General features: G+C 38.7%; 1 long non-coding RNA gene across 1 annotated transcript; it reads right to left on the bottom strand.

The window, feature by feature from the left end:
- Nucleotides 1–757: 757 nt before the first annotated feature.
- Nucleotides 758–2,815, bottom strand: LOC127086547 (uncharacterized). Its single transcript, XR_007789503.1, has 2 exons — nucleotides 1,958–2,815; nucleotides 758–1,852 (listed from the first exon to the last, which is right to left on the bottom strand). It is a non-coding gene; the product is annotated as an uncharacterized LOC127086547 (long non-coding RNA).
- Between the last annotated feature and the right edge of the window lie 11,529 nt (nucleotides 2,816–14,344).

The following is a 14,344-nucleotide window of genomic DNA, read 5'->3' as shown; positions in this document are numbered from 1 at the left end:
ATGCTAATGTTGTTGTTTTGCCATCTAGGATAACTATACCTACTGTCGTTACGCGAAAAATACATAGTCGCCATCAGTTTTTATTTATTCCAAAGGAAAGGGAAAATATCGAAAAAACCCCCAAAGAATGGTCATCGCAACCACGAACAGGTTCGGAAGTCGATCATGCAAGGGGAAGGTATTAGCACCCCTCACATCCATGGTACTCCATGGGAACCATCTAGGATATTTGCGCTTGAATGGATGTTGTTTATCGAATGTTTGCTTGCCAAAGGTTTGCGGAATGGAGGTAGGTTTTAAATTAGTGTGCTCGCCAAGGATTGGGTCCTCGTGACTACGTATGCCCACTTGTTGAAGTGAGAAATCAGAGCCTCGTAGTTCATGGGTTTAAAAAGTTTGTTTGTTTTGTTGATTTTATTACCTTGAATAAGGGTTTTTGATTGTGTCTCCCTAAGGCTCAAATAAAAGGTTTGAATGCGTTGAATTGTTTTTATGTTTTGAGAAAGTGTTATTGATTTCGGATTGCACTAAAGACTATGGATAAAGCTGAATACCTCGAACTACCAAGCCAAACGTCTTGTGTTCGAAGCATTCAAAACGAGTGTAGGAAAGCTCCATTCTCATCCCTTCTTTACCACTTAATGCTCGTGACGTACAATCCTAATCGCCACTTATTGTGTTTTTGAGTTTGCTTTGAAAAAGACCGTTTGATGTTGGATCAAGGGTTTGCTTATTGAGTTTGATTTGGTAAAGACCGTTTGACGTTGGATCAAGGGTTTTCTTATTGATTGCGAAAGAGTGATCACTCCTAATGCCTAAGGAGTAACTATAAAGCAATAAAAGACAAAGCAAGTAAAAGTATACATCAGAAAGGGGAGGGGGGTACATGTAAAGTACAGGGGAGTGCGAAAATAAAATCATTCAAGTGAAAGTTAATTCTAAAATCTAAACTCTATCTAAACATGAATTAAAACCAGAATTAATCACATGAGAAAAAACAGGATGTAACAACCTAGGTTAATAGATCGATTAGAAAATTCTATAAATCCTAAAACTAGGGGAGCAGGCAAGATTTAGCCTATTTCTAAGTCTAGGGGTAAAATCGTTAATTCACAATTATGGATTAATTTCTATACATGAAAATTCCAATTAAATTCAATTAAATTCTAAAATAAATCTAATTATTCTAAAATTTCTAATCATCCTAATTAATTTTCCAAAACTCTAATCTAAATTTAATATTCTAATTCTAAATTTTAATCAACCTCAATTCCTACTTATTTCTCTTATATTTCTAATTCTAATTAACTAGTTCTAATTATCTGATTAGAAATCTAAAATCTAATTAACACCTAATCATTTTTTAAACTAAAATTCTATAACCAGTTAAATCTGAAATCCTAACTACCTTCCAATAATCTATAATTAATTAACAACAAAATAGATCAACCAAAAACCTAAGGGATTGGGCCAAGATCCAGTTGGAGGTACAGGCCCATAGAATGTGGGGTGCAAGGTGAGGTTGTTTGGTTGTAGATATGCAACCTGTTTGGGTCTTGGGCCTAAACGGGGTCCGATTTGGCAAGGTAATTGAACGAGAGACCAAGTTCAGTCTATCTTGGCGTTCTTCGTGCAAAATGAAACTGAATCAAAAAAAGTGATTCCTCCAAAAGTGCTTCCATGACGCGTTATTCTCTTCTCATCGCCGTCCATTCATCATCAACCTTGCATCCCTTGTGTTTCGACACAAACAACAAGAAGAGATTGAATCCAATAGCAATTTGTCCGCCTCGGCCTTGCGTTCTTCAACCGTGCTTCCGATATTCGTGATTCGCGTTGTTCAAACACTAATCTGGTGATTTCAATGTTCGAAGAATCACATTCCAAATCGCTTTGTTATCGCCGGCATAAACGGAAGAAAGAAGAAAAGGTGTCAAACGCAACTCGAAAAACTCACCGAATCTAGCAGGTATCGAGTATGAACTTTTTTCCCGCTTCGGTTTTCGATTGCTTCTTCTTCTCCCTCTGCACAACTGTTGCGTATCTTCTTGCATCCTGCGTGATCGATTTGTTGTTGAATCTCCTTCTGCTATGAGTGTTTGATGAATCGCTTTTGGTGGATTCATTGTGGATGGGTTGATGAAGAGTGAAGTGTATTGGTGAAAAAAATGGAATTCGCGAGAGCTTTTGAGTGGAGAAGATGATGGATGATTTATAGGGATTGAAGCTTTAACAGAGTTAGGATTCTGTTAGCATCACCAGGCTCAAGTTGGTTAGAGGTTCTAATGTCGTTAGTTGATCCGTTAAATCTGGTTAGCTTTTAGTGCAGTTAAAGTATGAATTTGAGTGAAATTGAACTTTGAAATGCAATTCACGTTTTCAATTCTGTTTGTTGCGTTTTTACTTATGTTGTTTTCTACTTTTCATTGCCGTTTGGATACGCTTGTACGTCATTTATTGTTGTGTTGAGCTGAGTTATGGTCGCCGTTTTGAACGCGTTTGGTACTGTAGCACTTCTGTCATTGCAACACGGTTTTTTGTTGTGTTTGATTGTATTGGTCTTCACCGCGTTCCCGCTGCGTTTTAATTGTTTGATGTCGTCGTTCATGTTGTTGAGTTTTACAGTTGCAGCTTCTGTTTTAGCACGATTGGCGCATGTGGCTTATGCAACTCTCGTTTTCGTCGTCTTGGCTTTCACTGGAAATCGCAGCTCGCGTTTTGGTTCACGCTTCTGTAGTTGCTGTTGCATTTTGAATTTCATCTTGCGTCTTCGTTTTGGTGTTGTTGGTTATGGCTCGTATTTGGAAGCTGAATTTTCCGTTTTGCTTTGTCGTTTATGCTTGTACGCTTCCATGTTGCTGCTGATGTAGTACTTGTTGCAGGATGCCAACTTGGATAATTGATCTGTTCCCAAAGTGGATAATGACTTTGGAAATGGTTAATTATGGATAATGGATTTGGAACTGGTTTTAAATTGATATTGGACTTGGATGGGTTTTAAATAGATAAAGGATTTGGAAATGGTTAATTATGAAATTGGTTGGTTAATTTGGTTAATCAGATTAAATGGATTTGGATTGGATGTTAAAATGGATATCAATTAATTGGATTTTCGGATTTGGAGTTATGAATAAAAATGGATTTGGATTGGTTTATGAATTAACATGGCCCATTAGTGAAATTAAAAGAAAATTCTAATAACTAAAATAAAATGTCAAGATTAACTTGTGACTAAAACAATGTTTTCTAAAATAATCGGCTAAAGAAACAATGATGAGATATTTTCCCGACATCAAACTAAAATCTCCAAAGTCGACTTGAATCTTAAGAACCAAATTTTGAATTAAATCAAATTTGAACCTTTAAAATCCATTCACAACTTCTAGAATTAATTCGAAACCGTTGAAATGATTGTGGACCATGTGATTAAGGATTTAGAGGTTGACGATTGACTTTGGTCAACTGGTTGACCAAAAAGTCAATAGTTGATCAAAAGTCAACCCAGGTAAAAACATATATTTTCTAATAAAAAACGAATATGGACCAGAACATTCTGAACCAACGACTTACGTCAATGCCATGAATCAAACCAGGTGAATGTCCACCAAACAACAGGTCATGCACAAGATCCTTGACTAGCAAGGTCATGAACCAGGATTTCAACCCGTATGATGTGAAATGTCATAAACTTCAATCCAACTCCAATTTTATCAACTATAAACCCTGAATCCATGATACCTGTCAGCAGATGTTAATCATGAATGAATGAATGCACATAAATGAGCATGAATGAAGTTAGATGGTTATCAAGTTATAGTCAGATGAAAAAGCGAAAAGGAGGGAAAATTTTGGGATATGACAGCTGCCCCTGTTTAATCTCCTCGGACTTGAAGGTATGAATAGCAACGGTTTTTAAACCTTCATGGTAAAGAGAGGATTAAATACCCAAAATAACCGAGAAATTTGCCCGCAGGAAATGAATGAAATGAATGAGATGTAGGGTAAATGGTATTGATGGAAAGATGCTCAGTGAGATGTTTTATTAAGTTATGCATGCTATATGTAAAATGCTATGTATGTTGATCTCTTTTTGTGTCTTTCTCTGTATTTATCATTCTTTTCTTTTTCTTTTCTCTTTTTTCTTGCCTCCACTAACGAGTTTTGGCTTGAAATCGATAATCGATGTATTCCCGCAAGATTCCGCGAAGGTAAAAAGAACCACGTGTTTGCAAAAGGCAAGTACCAACTGATAAGAACTGAACTGGGGTCTTCTGCAAAAGGCAGTCAACTCAACTGAGAAAAAAACTTCTCGTACAATAGGTAGCAACGGCTCCTTAGCAAGAGAGTCAGAAGTTTCCTTGATGCGGTTAAGAAAGAAGGCAGACAGACTTTCTCACACAAAAGGTGATGAGAATTCCTCGACGAAAGGATAAGAAGGAGAGTTGAAGTCCACACAGACGAGTGATGGATACCAAAACAAACGAGTATCAAGAGTGGTTTAACAACACAGATGAGCGTTGAGATTAACACAAACGGGTATCGGAAAAAGGATAAGACAGACGAGTGTTGGAGATATAGACACAGACGAGTAACATAGATCAACACGGACGAGCGTTAAGGATCAAAATAGACGAGTATGAAAAAGAAGGCATCAACACGGACGGGTGTTAAGATCAATACGGACGAGTATTGAAGAGAGAAGACCAACGCGGATAGTGTCAAAAGATGGTGACTTCACTAGGGATCAATACGAACGAGTATTGAAAAAGAAGACCAACACGGACGAGTGTTGAAGGTCAATACGGAAGAGTATCAAAAAAAGACCAACACGGACGAGCGTTGATGCCTAACACGGACGAGTATTGCACATCAATACGGGCGAGTATTAAAAATCAATATGGACAAGTATTGGAAGAAGTAATGATTAACACGGACGAGTGTCGGGGATGACGTCCTCCCCGGGGATCAATGCGAATGAGCATTGAAAGCATACAGGAGGGACCTCCTAGGAAAACGGCAGGGGACCACTTACCAAAGGTAAGTGACTGGTCAAAGACTCCCAGGCTATCTATAAAAGGCAACACAAAGGAGATATTTCAAAAAACCTACAGGGAATACCATTCCAAGGTTTCATGATAGCGTTCTCACTGGGGAGGAAGAATGTCTTAACGGAAGATTCTTTTATGATTTCGTGAAAGGCTTTCATGTAGTTATGCATGTTTATTTGGCATAATTCTCCATCTCGAGGGAATATGATACGCGCTTAATTATACAATGTTATGTAATGAATGATTATTTATGCGAGATGTTGATGCAGTTTATGCAATGGTCGGGATGTATTTGAGTATACCAAGTGTGGTTGGGCTTTTGGTAAGGCTTTTGTGGGGCTTTGACTTCAAAGTTTTATGAAATAACAATTGTCCTTGTCAAAGGGTTGACTGAAAAGGAAGGTTGTCATCAAAGGGTTGATGAGACAACAATTGTCATCGCCAAAGGGTAGACGAATAAGAACCTCGTCAAAAGGTTGACGCAAAAGGAATGTCTTCATAAAAGGGTTGATGAAAAGGGGTGTTTAAGTAATATCATCATCAAAGGGTTGATGGCGTCATCAAAGGGTTGATGAAAGGACAGTCGTCATCATAGAGTTGATGGGACCACAATTGTTATCGTCAAAGGGTTGACGCAAAAGGAACTTCGTCATCAAAAAGCTGATGGGAAGATAATTTGGCATTGTCTAAGGGTTGACGAAAGGGGATACCTCCATCAAAGGGTTGATCGAGAGTGGAATGTCATCATCAAAGAGTTGATGGAAAAGGTGCTTAGGTAATATCATCATCAAAGGGTTGATGACATCACCAAAGGGTTGATGGAGGATAGTCACCATCAAAGGGTTGATGGAAAATGCTTGATTTTGTATGCATATGATGCATGTTAATTTGATGCAATCTTCTCGTCTCGGTGAGAGAGATTTTTTTGATATGGAACTTCCTACCTCGAAAAGAAAGTCATGCATGTATGTTGTATGTAATGCATTTGGAAATGCGAGTTGGTGATTAGTTTTTTGATTGGTCTCTCTTTTCTGAGGGTGAGATCTTTTGGGTACCAATATGGATTGGATTTGGATTTATGATGATGCCAGCAAAGTGGGCTTTGGTTTTTTGGTAGTTGCCAATAGGGATTAGACTTGTGGTTTGGGAAAGGATTTGACTTCCCGACACTCGATGTTTGAAGATGTTATGATCAGAGGATAGATGTGGATGCTCTTGGTGCCCCAAGTTTGATCCTCGGTTGAAGTTGTGTCTTTGTTCCCAAGAGAACTTCCACTTCTCTGCCTGATATATCATGACAACTTGCAAATGGTTTCACGAGCGTAGCAACGTAATCAATGCAAAATGATCATGCTCTTGCTCTGCCCCAGTTTGTGAATCTGCAGTGGTCTACCTTTGCCTAAGCTCTTGAAGGAATTGCCCCTGATTAACTAAGTATTGATGACTTGTCTCCCTAATCCATGATGCTTGGAGATTTGTTTCAGACTATCCAACTCTTAGGTCAACACAGTCATTGGATGCCATGCCCCTGATCCATTGGGTTGTGAGGTAGTCTTGACTTTGGATAGCCTCGATCTCGACAAACGTTCAAGCTCTTCTCTGACTTATCTTTGGAATCTCCTAGATGTCAAGTATTGACTTGCAGTTAAAATTGTTCATTTAACAATGATAATTTTAATATGACATTCATGCAAGTTATTTTTTAAGAATCCTTTATTTGAGATGATTTAGTGACAAGTGACTAATGGGCCATTAGTCCAAATGTAATGTTGGTTTGGATAACATGAAAGATACATTGAAAACATGATATCAACACAAAAGATTAGCAAAATATCTAGGAGTCGGTTTACGCAACCTTGCTGCAGTAAGCTTTTCAGAATAAACCCTGCTTCAATTAGGTCTTTTGAGGGTTGTAACGTGGTTTGGTTCACAGTTATTGAAACAAAGGATATAAAGCTCAAATTCGATTTTAACCCACCCCTTCTTCTTGATGTTCTCCAGTCCTACGTTCAGCTAATTCACCATATGCATTCGTCCTCCAAGAGAATTTGACGATGTAAGAATGAAGGTGATGATTCAAGATTCGCTTGAGATGGCAGTCACTTTATTTTCCATGGATGTCAGTGACCTTTGGATTTCTGATATTATGGTTACCTTATTTTTCTTTGCCTTGATTGAGGATTTAACGACCTTTCTTTGTTTCTTTCTTTTTGTTTCTCCCTAATTTTTTCCTGGACCATTCTTTCGAAATTTTTGGTCCACCGAGATTACCCTAATTTTTGCCTAAGTCACACCTTTGGGGGTCCGACTTAACGGGTTTTTTCTTTTTTCCTTTTTTTTCGATTATTCTAAGGGTTGCGACTGACAAGTCATTGGTTGTTGAAGAACCACCAGCATGGCTTCATCCGAAAGCATACAATCAAGCAATTATTTGTATCTTGTTTTTGTTATCCTCCTTCCAATATTTGCTAAAACAATAGTTTAATAAAGCAAATGGAAAGCTATTTTTGTGATTTTTGAAGATAAATGGGAAAAGAAGATTGAATACGAATGGATTCGTTCAAAACATGCATGCTCAATTAATACCACAATTTATAAACAATAATGTTTAAAAGCAAGTAGCACTTAACAATAGAAACTGGAAATGCAAAGTAATGATGTGATCTAAGGATTGTCAGTGTTGGGGAACTGGGCTTTCCTCTTTCGCTTTGTTGTCGGGCTAGTCTTATTCATAGTTGCTCGTCGAGACCAATACGAGGAATAACATGCACTGGTGGACCCTCATGACCACGTGAATGATTGTTGTTGATTTGAAGACCTCGAGGCACAAATGAGAACATCTTGGAGTGAGCAATTTCCGTACCTGGCTTTTCATCACTTTACAGTCTTTAGTTGAATACCCATGTGCCCCAGCATGGAAGTCACATCAGGCGTTGACGTCGAAGCCCGGTGGTTCTGGAGGAATCACTGAATGCAATTCCTTTGGCACTATCAATCCATCTTTAATCAAATACGGTAGTACTTGACTGTACGATATTGGAAGTAGATCAAAATGCCTTACTGGCTTTCTCGGTCTTTGTCGAGTGTGTTGACATTGTTGATGCGGAGTTTGTCATTGATACCAAGGGGATATTCGGTCTTCACGAGGGGATTGACCTTGTAGAGGGAGTGGCGTCTGATATGGAGCCGGTGAAGCTTCCCAGATTGCATTGATCTTTATCTCCTCCCGTTCTTGGGAACTGACAAGGGATTCACTCTCACTAGCCTGGATGTTCGAGACGTCTTGGATCTTTCCACTTTTGAGCATGCTCTCGATGTGTATTCCAACTAACACCAAGTGAGAAAAATCAGGTGAAGTATTTCCTATCATCCTTTCGTAGTACGGACCTTGCAAGGTATCCATGAATAAGTCAACCAATTCTTTCTCTAGAAGTGGTGGTTGAACTTGAGAAGCTAACTCTCTCCATCTTTGGGCATATCCTTTGAAGGATTCATTTCTTTCCTGAGATAAACCTTGCAACTACATACGGCTGGGAGCCATGTCCAAATTGTATCTGTATTGCTTCAAAGAGGCGTTAGCCAGGTCTAACCATGATTGGATGTGGCACTTTTCTAGCTTATCATTGTGAGCATATGAAGTCATTTTTCTGCAAAACATCACCAAATGTTGCTTTGGACAGCTATCCCCTTTGTACTTTTTGAAATTCGATGTCTTGAACTTTGGAGGCATTATCAGGCCATGCACTAAACACATGTCAGAAGCATTCAGACCAAAAGCATCATGCCCCTCTATGGCTTTAAGCTTCTCTTCTAACACCTGAAATCCTTCAGCAACTGCCATATCTCGTGGATCCTTGGTTTTAGTTACTGGGACTGCCCCTTGGGAATTTTGTGCAGAGAATGCGAAACTATGATACTCAATAGCATCGCAAGAGGAGTTTCCATCTCGGACAATGGGACGCTCTTGTATAACCTGGTCCTCGACAAGGATCTGCACAGGCTGAGTCTGAGCAAGATTGTTTACTTGAGGTGGAATGACATTCCCAGTGGCTACAGTCCGTTGAATATTTTCATCTCTCCTTGCTAAGGCTATCATAGCTTCCACAAGTTGGTCCAACTGATTCTTTATCAAATCAACATCCGTTTTTGGCGCAAACTGGTTTGGCTCCATGATCTTTCAAATCCAATACGAGTGTCAGGAAATCAACTGCAGATTATGGAAAAAGGATGGATGAGCTTCGTTTTGTTATAGTTTGGAAGATGATATGCAAAAATGATATGTGGATGCATACGGATTTTTTGTTTTGATGTATGAATGAATGAACGGACGACATTCAGGCACATGGATTCAAAAGTTCGAGGTACGGATGGAGGATAAGGGTCTCAAAGTTACAGACCTCCTTGACTAATTGCCGCTTACGGCAAAAGCTTTCCTGTCGACAACTCCATCAAGAAAATCTACTTTGAGTGAGATCTTCGTACCGACCCAAGCGAGAAAAGCTTCTCGGGGACCCGTACTACGTGACCGTCAATCTTAATTGGTCGAAGGTTCGATGTTCTATAAAGGTCCTTAGAGTCATTGACCCTAATGAAGACATCGATCGCTTACACCAAAAGCTTGACGATCGTCAATGTTCTCCAAAATAATCTACTCTAAGCGAGGTTATCGTATCGACCCTTACGAGAAAAGCTTTTCGATGGCCCATACTACTCAACCTCTCCTATCTCAAGTTTCCACTCTAGACTCGGGTAAAGAGTCTTTCCCACAAGGTTTCTTGCAATCAAAGTAGTATCCATCAATATCATAAAATCATGGAACCATGTAACAGATATTACAGAATTTAAAGCGAAAGGCAATAAATAAGGCAAACAACCAAAAGGATAATCATCCACACACGCGAGGAAGCAACCTAGATTTGGCTTGACTTGCTTTGCGAAAAATACAGAGTCGCCATCGGTTTTTATTTATTCCAAAGGAAAGGGAAAATATCGAGAAAACCCCCAAAGAATGGTCATCGCAACCACGAACAGGTTCGGAAGTCGGTTATGCAAGGGGAAGGTATTAGCACCCCTCACATCCATGGTACTCCATAGGAACCATATAGGATGTTTGTGCTTGAATGGATGTTTTTTATCAAATGTTTTCTTGCCAAAGGATTGCGGAGTGGATATTCACCGATTGTGAGACTCGGTATTCTATGCTTGAAAACACTTGTTACGCATTGGCTTGGGATGCTAAGCATCTGCGTCAATATATGTTGAATCATACCACTTGGTTGATATCCAAAATGGATCCAATCAGGTATATTTTTTAGAAGCCTGCTTTAACTGGGAGGATTTCCCGTTGGCAGATGTTGTTATCAGAATATGATATTGAATACTAATCTCAGAAAGCAATTAAAGGTAGTATCTTGGCTGACCATTTGCCTCACTGATCCGCTGTCGCACACGGGTCAAAAACGAGTAATAAAATATAGTAAACGGGAAGCGACACCTCGAGTATCGTATCGCAAGGATTCTTGTATTACTCTTAACCTAATGAAATCGATTTAAGGGGGGTTTATATTTTAGTGGTCGGTTTAGAAAACAAAGCAAAAAAAATGATTAAAATAAGCGATTATAAAATAAGTCAATCTACTGTTTTCGGTTTCCGGCTAATCATTGGTTTTTACCTATCAATTCCCTAAGCGGCTTCGATCTCTATTCGATTCAAATTCGATTGACAAGCGCAATAGATATATGACAAATTTATATTCCTATATTCCGAATTAAGCAAATGGATAAATACAATCGTGAATTAAGCAAACACGATTTACAAACGCAATTTAACGACAAAGCGACAAAAACGACGATTAATAGTTAGGAATGCAATCATACGAATTTAATCAAAACCATTCCATAAAATACAGATTAAGCAAATGAAATTTCATAGAATAGAATTGAAAGAGAATGAAATTAAATTGATAGAATAAAAACCTCAAAGCCTTGGAAATTCGGTTACAGCAGATTGACTCTAGGAGATTAGTTCCTCTTCATGATCGCACAAAAGCAAAAAGTTATCGTGAATAATGTGTCCCTGCTACAGTACCGCGGCTTCCCTTTTAAACAGAATAAGGGTTTCACTAATAATTCAAACTGGGCCGGAAAACCTAAATTCGGCCCAACAAATGGCCCAAAAGAAAATATTTTCTAAAGTACGAAACTTCAACGAATTAATTGAGATGTATGCACTCCAAATCAGCTTTTGGTTTCAACATAAAAGTTGTATATCTTTCTCTTAGTTTTCCAACGACTGGTAGCACGCCTCGATCCGATACTCCTAGCTCAAGATATGATTTTTCTCGCGAAAGCTGCTAATGCTGAAAATTAAATACGAAAATTAAATAAGTGCAAAAATAAAATAAATTATGAAAACACATTAAAACAAAAAAATAATCAAAGCAAACCGAAGAAATGCTTAAGTACAAACATGGAAGAACGTGCATCAAAATGCACTGATCAAATTCCCCCACACTTGAACTTTTGCACTCCAAGCAAAATGAAAAACAAAACAAAACACAGACACATCAACGGTTACTCATTCTAGGCTACAAGTCATCTTCGGTTAAGTTTGCATCGATAGGTACTAATCTTGCACAATAAGGATATCGTAGGAACACTAATCCACAATTGTGCAGTCATAAACCTCCTGAATACACAAATCAACTCGAATCATGTTATTACGTTAAAGTCTAACTTACTCATCCTTCTTTTTGCTCTTTTTTTTATTCAGGCGCAATCACATTAAACCCGTTATCTCCACACACCCATAGCAAGGAGAACGGTTAGTGACTCTGATCCTTTTTGCACGGGATTCTAGTACTTACGTGGCATAACCCTTTGCTTACTCAGTTGTAGTTGCGGAGGATCGGACCGTAATCCACCCTACCAAGTTCAGCACCAGAAACCGTTGAACCAACTACAAAAGAGTCTTATTTCCAACTTTTTTTGAAGGTTCCACAACCGTTGGGTTAAGTGACCGGGTGAGGGTCACCAAACTTAGAAGGTGCATTCCCTTATTTTTTCTCTTTTTTTTCTTCGGAACACTCACTTATATTCATCGGCTTCCCTGCGTAGAGTGTGTGTGAGATGGTGCTGACTGCTGAAATAAACTACTCAAGAGCTGTCAGAGGATGAGAATATAAGGCTAAAACATAATAAAAATTCAACTCAATTTCCATATGCAGGAGACTTACGGTGTTAAAACAATACCGATCTTGTGAATTTTTCCCAAGTCTCCGTAAACTCGACTCAAAGTAGTCAATCCATAGCCTAAAACTTTCAAGAAGATGCATTTTTTTTATTTTAAATTTGAACCAAAAGCAGAGAAAAATAAAACAAAGAAAACAAACAAATAAATGTTCTCTCCCCCACACTTAAAACATACATTGTCCTCAATGAAAGAGCATAAATATAAAATAAGAGTGAGAGAAAGGAAAGAACACACCCGAGGAGTCAAGGCGGTGTCATACGGTGAACTGGACCTTATTGGATTTGTAATCGCAATGTCGCGGTTAGCAAGAGTCGCCACCGACTTTTCTTTTATCCCTTAAGGAAAGGTGGAAAAGAACAGGAAAGACCTTAATTTTAAATTCTTAGGTTCGGGAGGTACTTTATACAAAGGGAAGGTGTTAGCACCCTTTGTATCCATGGTTATCCATGGGCTCTTAATTGCTCAATCATTTATGTTTTCTAGTTTGAAAAAGGTGGTTGAGAACTGTGTGAAAAATGTTTTGAAAATGAGAATTTAACTTTGTAATGATTCTTGCATGAATGTATACAAAGTGGTTATCTCGTTGGATTTTTTGAAAGTAGTTTAGAAAAATATAACTCGGCAATGATCCTAGTACGGATGTATGCTAAGTGGTGATTTTCCAAAAGATATTTGAAAGGTGGGGGGTGTGAAAAGCATTTTTTTTTTGTTATGAATGAGCAATTAAGGTTATACCTGTCCGAGGTATTTCTGGGCATTTCCCATCCTTATGAGGGTAAAACTGTCCTTACTATTGAGAAGTAAGTAGTTTTATCCTGGGGATGTATAAGGGTCATCGTAGGGTCATCGATAGGTCATTGAAGGCAACAGTTGTGAGGATACCTTAGCATTCGAAGGGACTATCATCATTTAACCGTAGGCTACACCGAAGGGTCATCGAGGGACAAAATCGTGTTTTTGAAGGCAACATCCGAGGGACTATGATGATTTTACCGAAGGGTCTTTGCTAAAGGTATCCCCACGTTCGCGGGACATGACCGTAATATTGTAATCGTGGGGTGATAAAGAGAGGTCTGATGTCATTTATTTAAAGTCCATGTTTTAAGTCCATTAGGTAATTATGGTCATACCGCATTAAATCGATATATTAAAGTCAACATTACATTAAAAATTAATATAGTAAAATTAATTAGGCAATCAATATGAATCTGCACATTAAAGTGAAATAATTTAGAATCCCTCTCCATGAAGGCTTCCCATGCGTAAAGCGGAGTACCTAGCCGGCTATTTCTTCGGAAGTATGTTAGCCTTTACACCATGAACACACAGATTAAAGCATAAAATACAATTGGAAATTGCATCATAAGATAAATATAGCAGCCAAGAATTTAGGCCAAATAATGCAGAATCATCATTAGGTAAACATGAAATAGGCAGCAAAAAGCAAAGCAGCCCCTGGCCCGGTCGCCTCTGCTTCGCCCAGCGAAGGCTCAGCGAAGGCTCGCTGCGGGCTCGCCTAGCGATGAGCTAGCGAGTGGCCACGGGTTTGAAATTTGAGAACATTACGACCTCATCCTGCAGCATGGCTTATGGCATCTAACATACAATTATAGGGTTCAGTTTCACAATAGGCAAACACATTTAAATTCTCATGCAAGACTTCAAAATGTTTATGAATTCAATTATAATCCACAAATTAAGAACATGAAGTGGTACCATATGCCAAGTGAAAATACAAAACGATATCACATGCAAATTAAGATATTAAAATGATACCACATGCAAAGTACGGACACCAAATGATAATCATATGCCAATTAATCATATGCCAATTAAGAAGCTAAAGCGAATAATAGTGAGGCTAACCTGTTTGCAAATCAAGTTGTAACCTTGAATTGGCGAGCCGGATTGAGTTGGACGGCGGTAGCTTCGGAGCGGCCTTCAGGGTTTCCGCCTTCTGAATTCTTTGGATCAGCAGGGTTTCTGTCTTCTGAATTCTTTGGATCAGCAGGGTTTCTGTGTTTCTCCCTCTGGATGCGTGTTT

The sequence above is a fragment of the Lathyrus oleraceus genome, chromosome 5 (genome assembly GCF_024323335.1).
Source record: "Lathyrus oleraceus cultivar Zhongwan6 chromosome 5, CAAS_Psat_ZW6_1.0, whole genome shotgun sequence".
NCBI classification, from domain to species: domain Eukaryota; kingdom Viridiplantae; phylum Streptophyta; class Magnoliopsida; order Fabales; family Fabaceae; genus Lathyrus; species Lathyrus oleraceus.
This window is presented reverse-complemented; position numbering and strand designations above follow the sequence as displayed.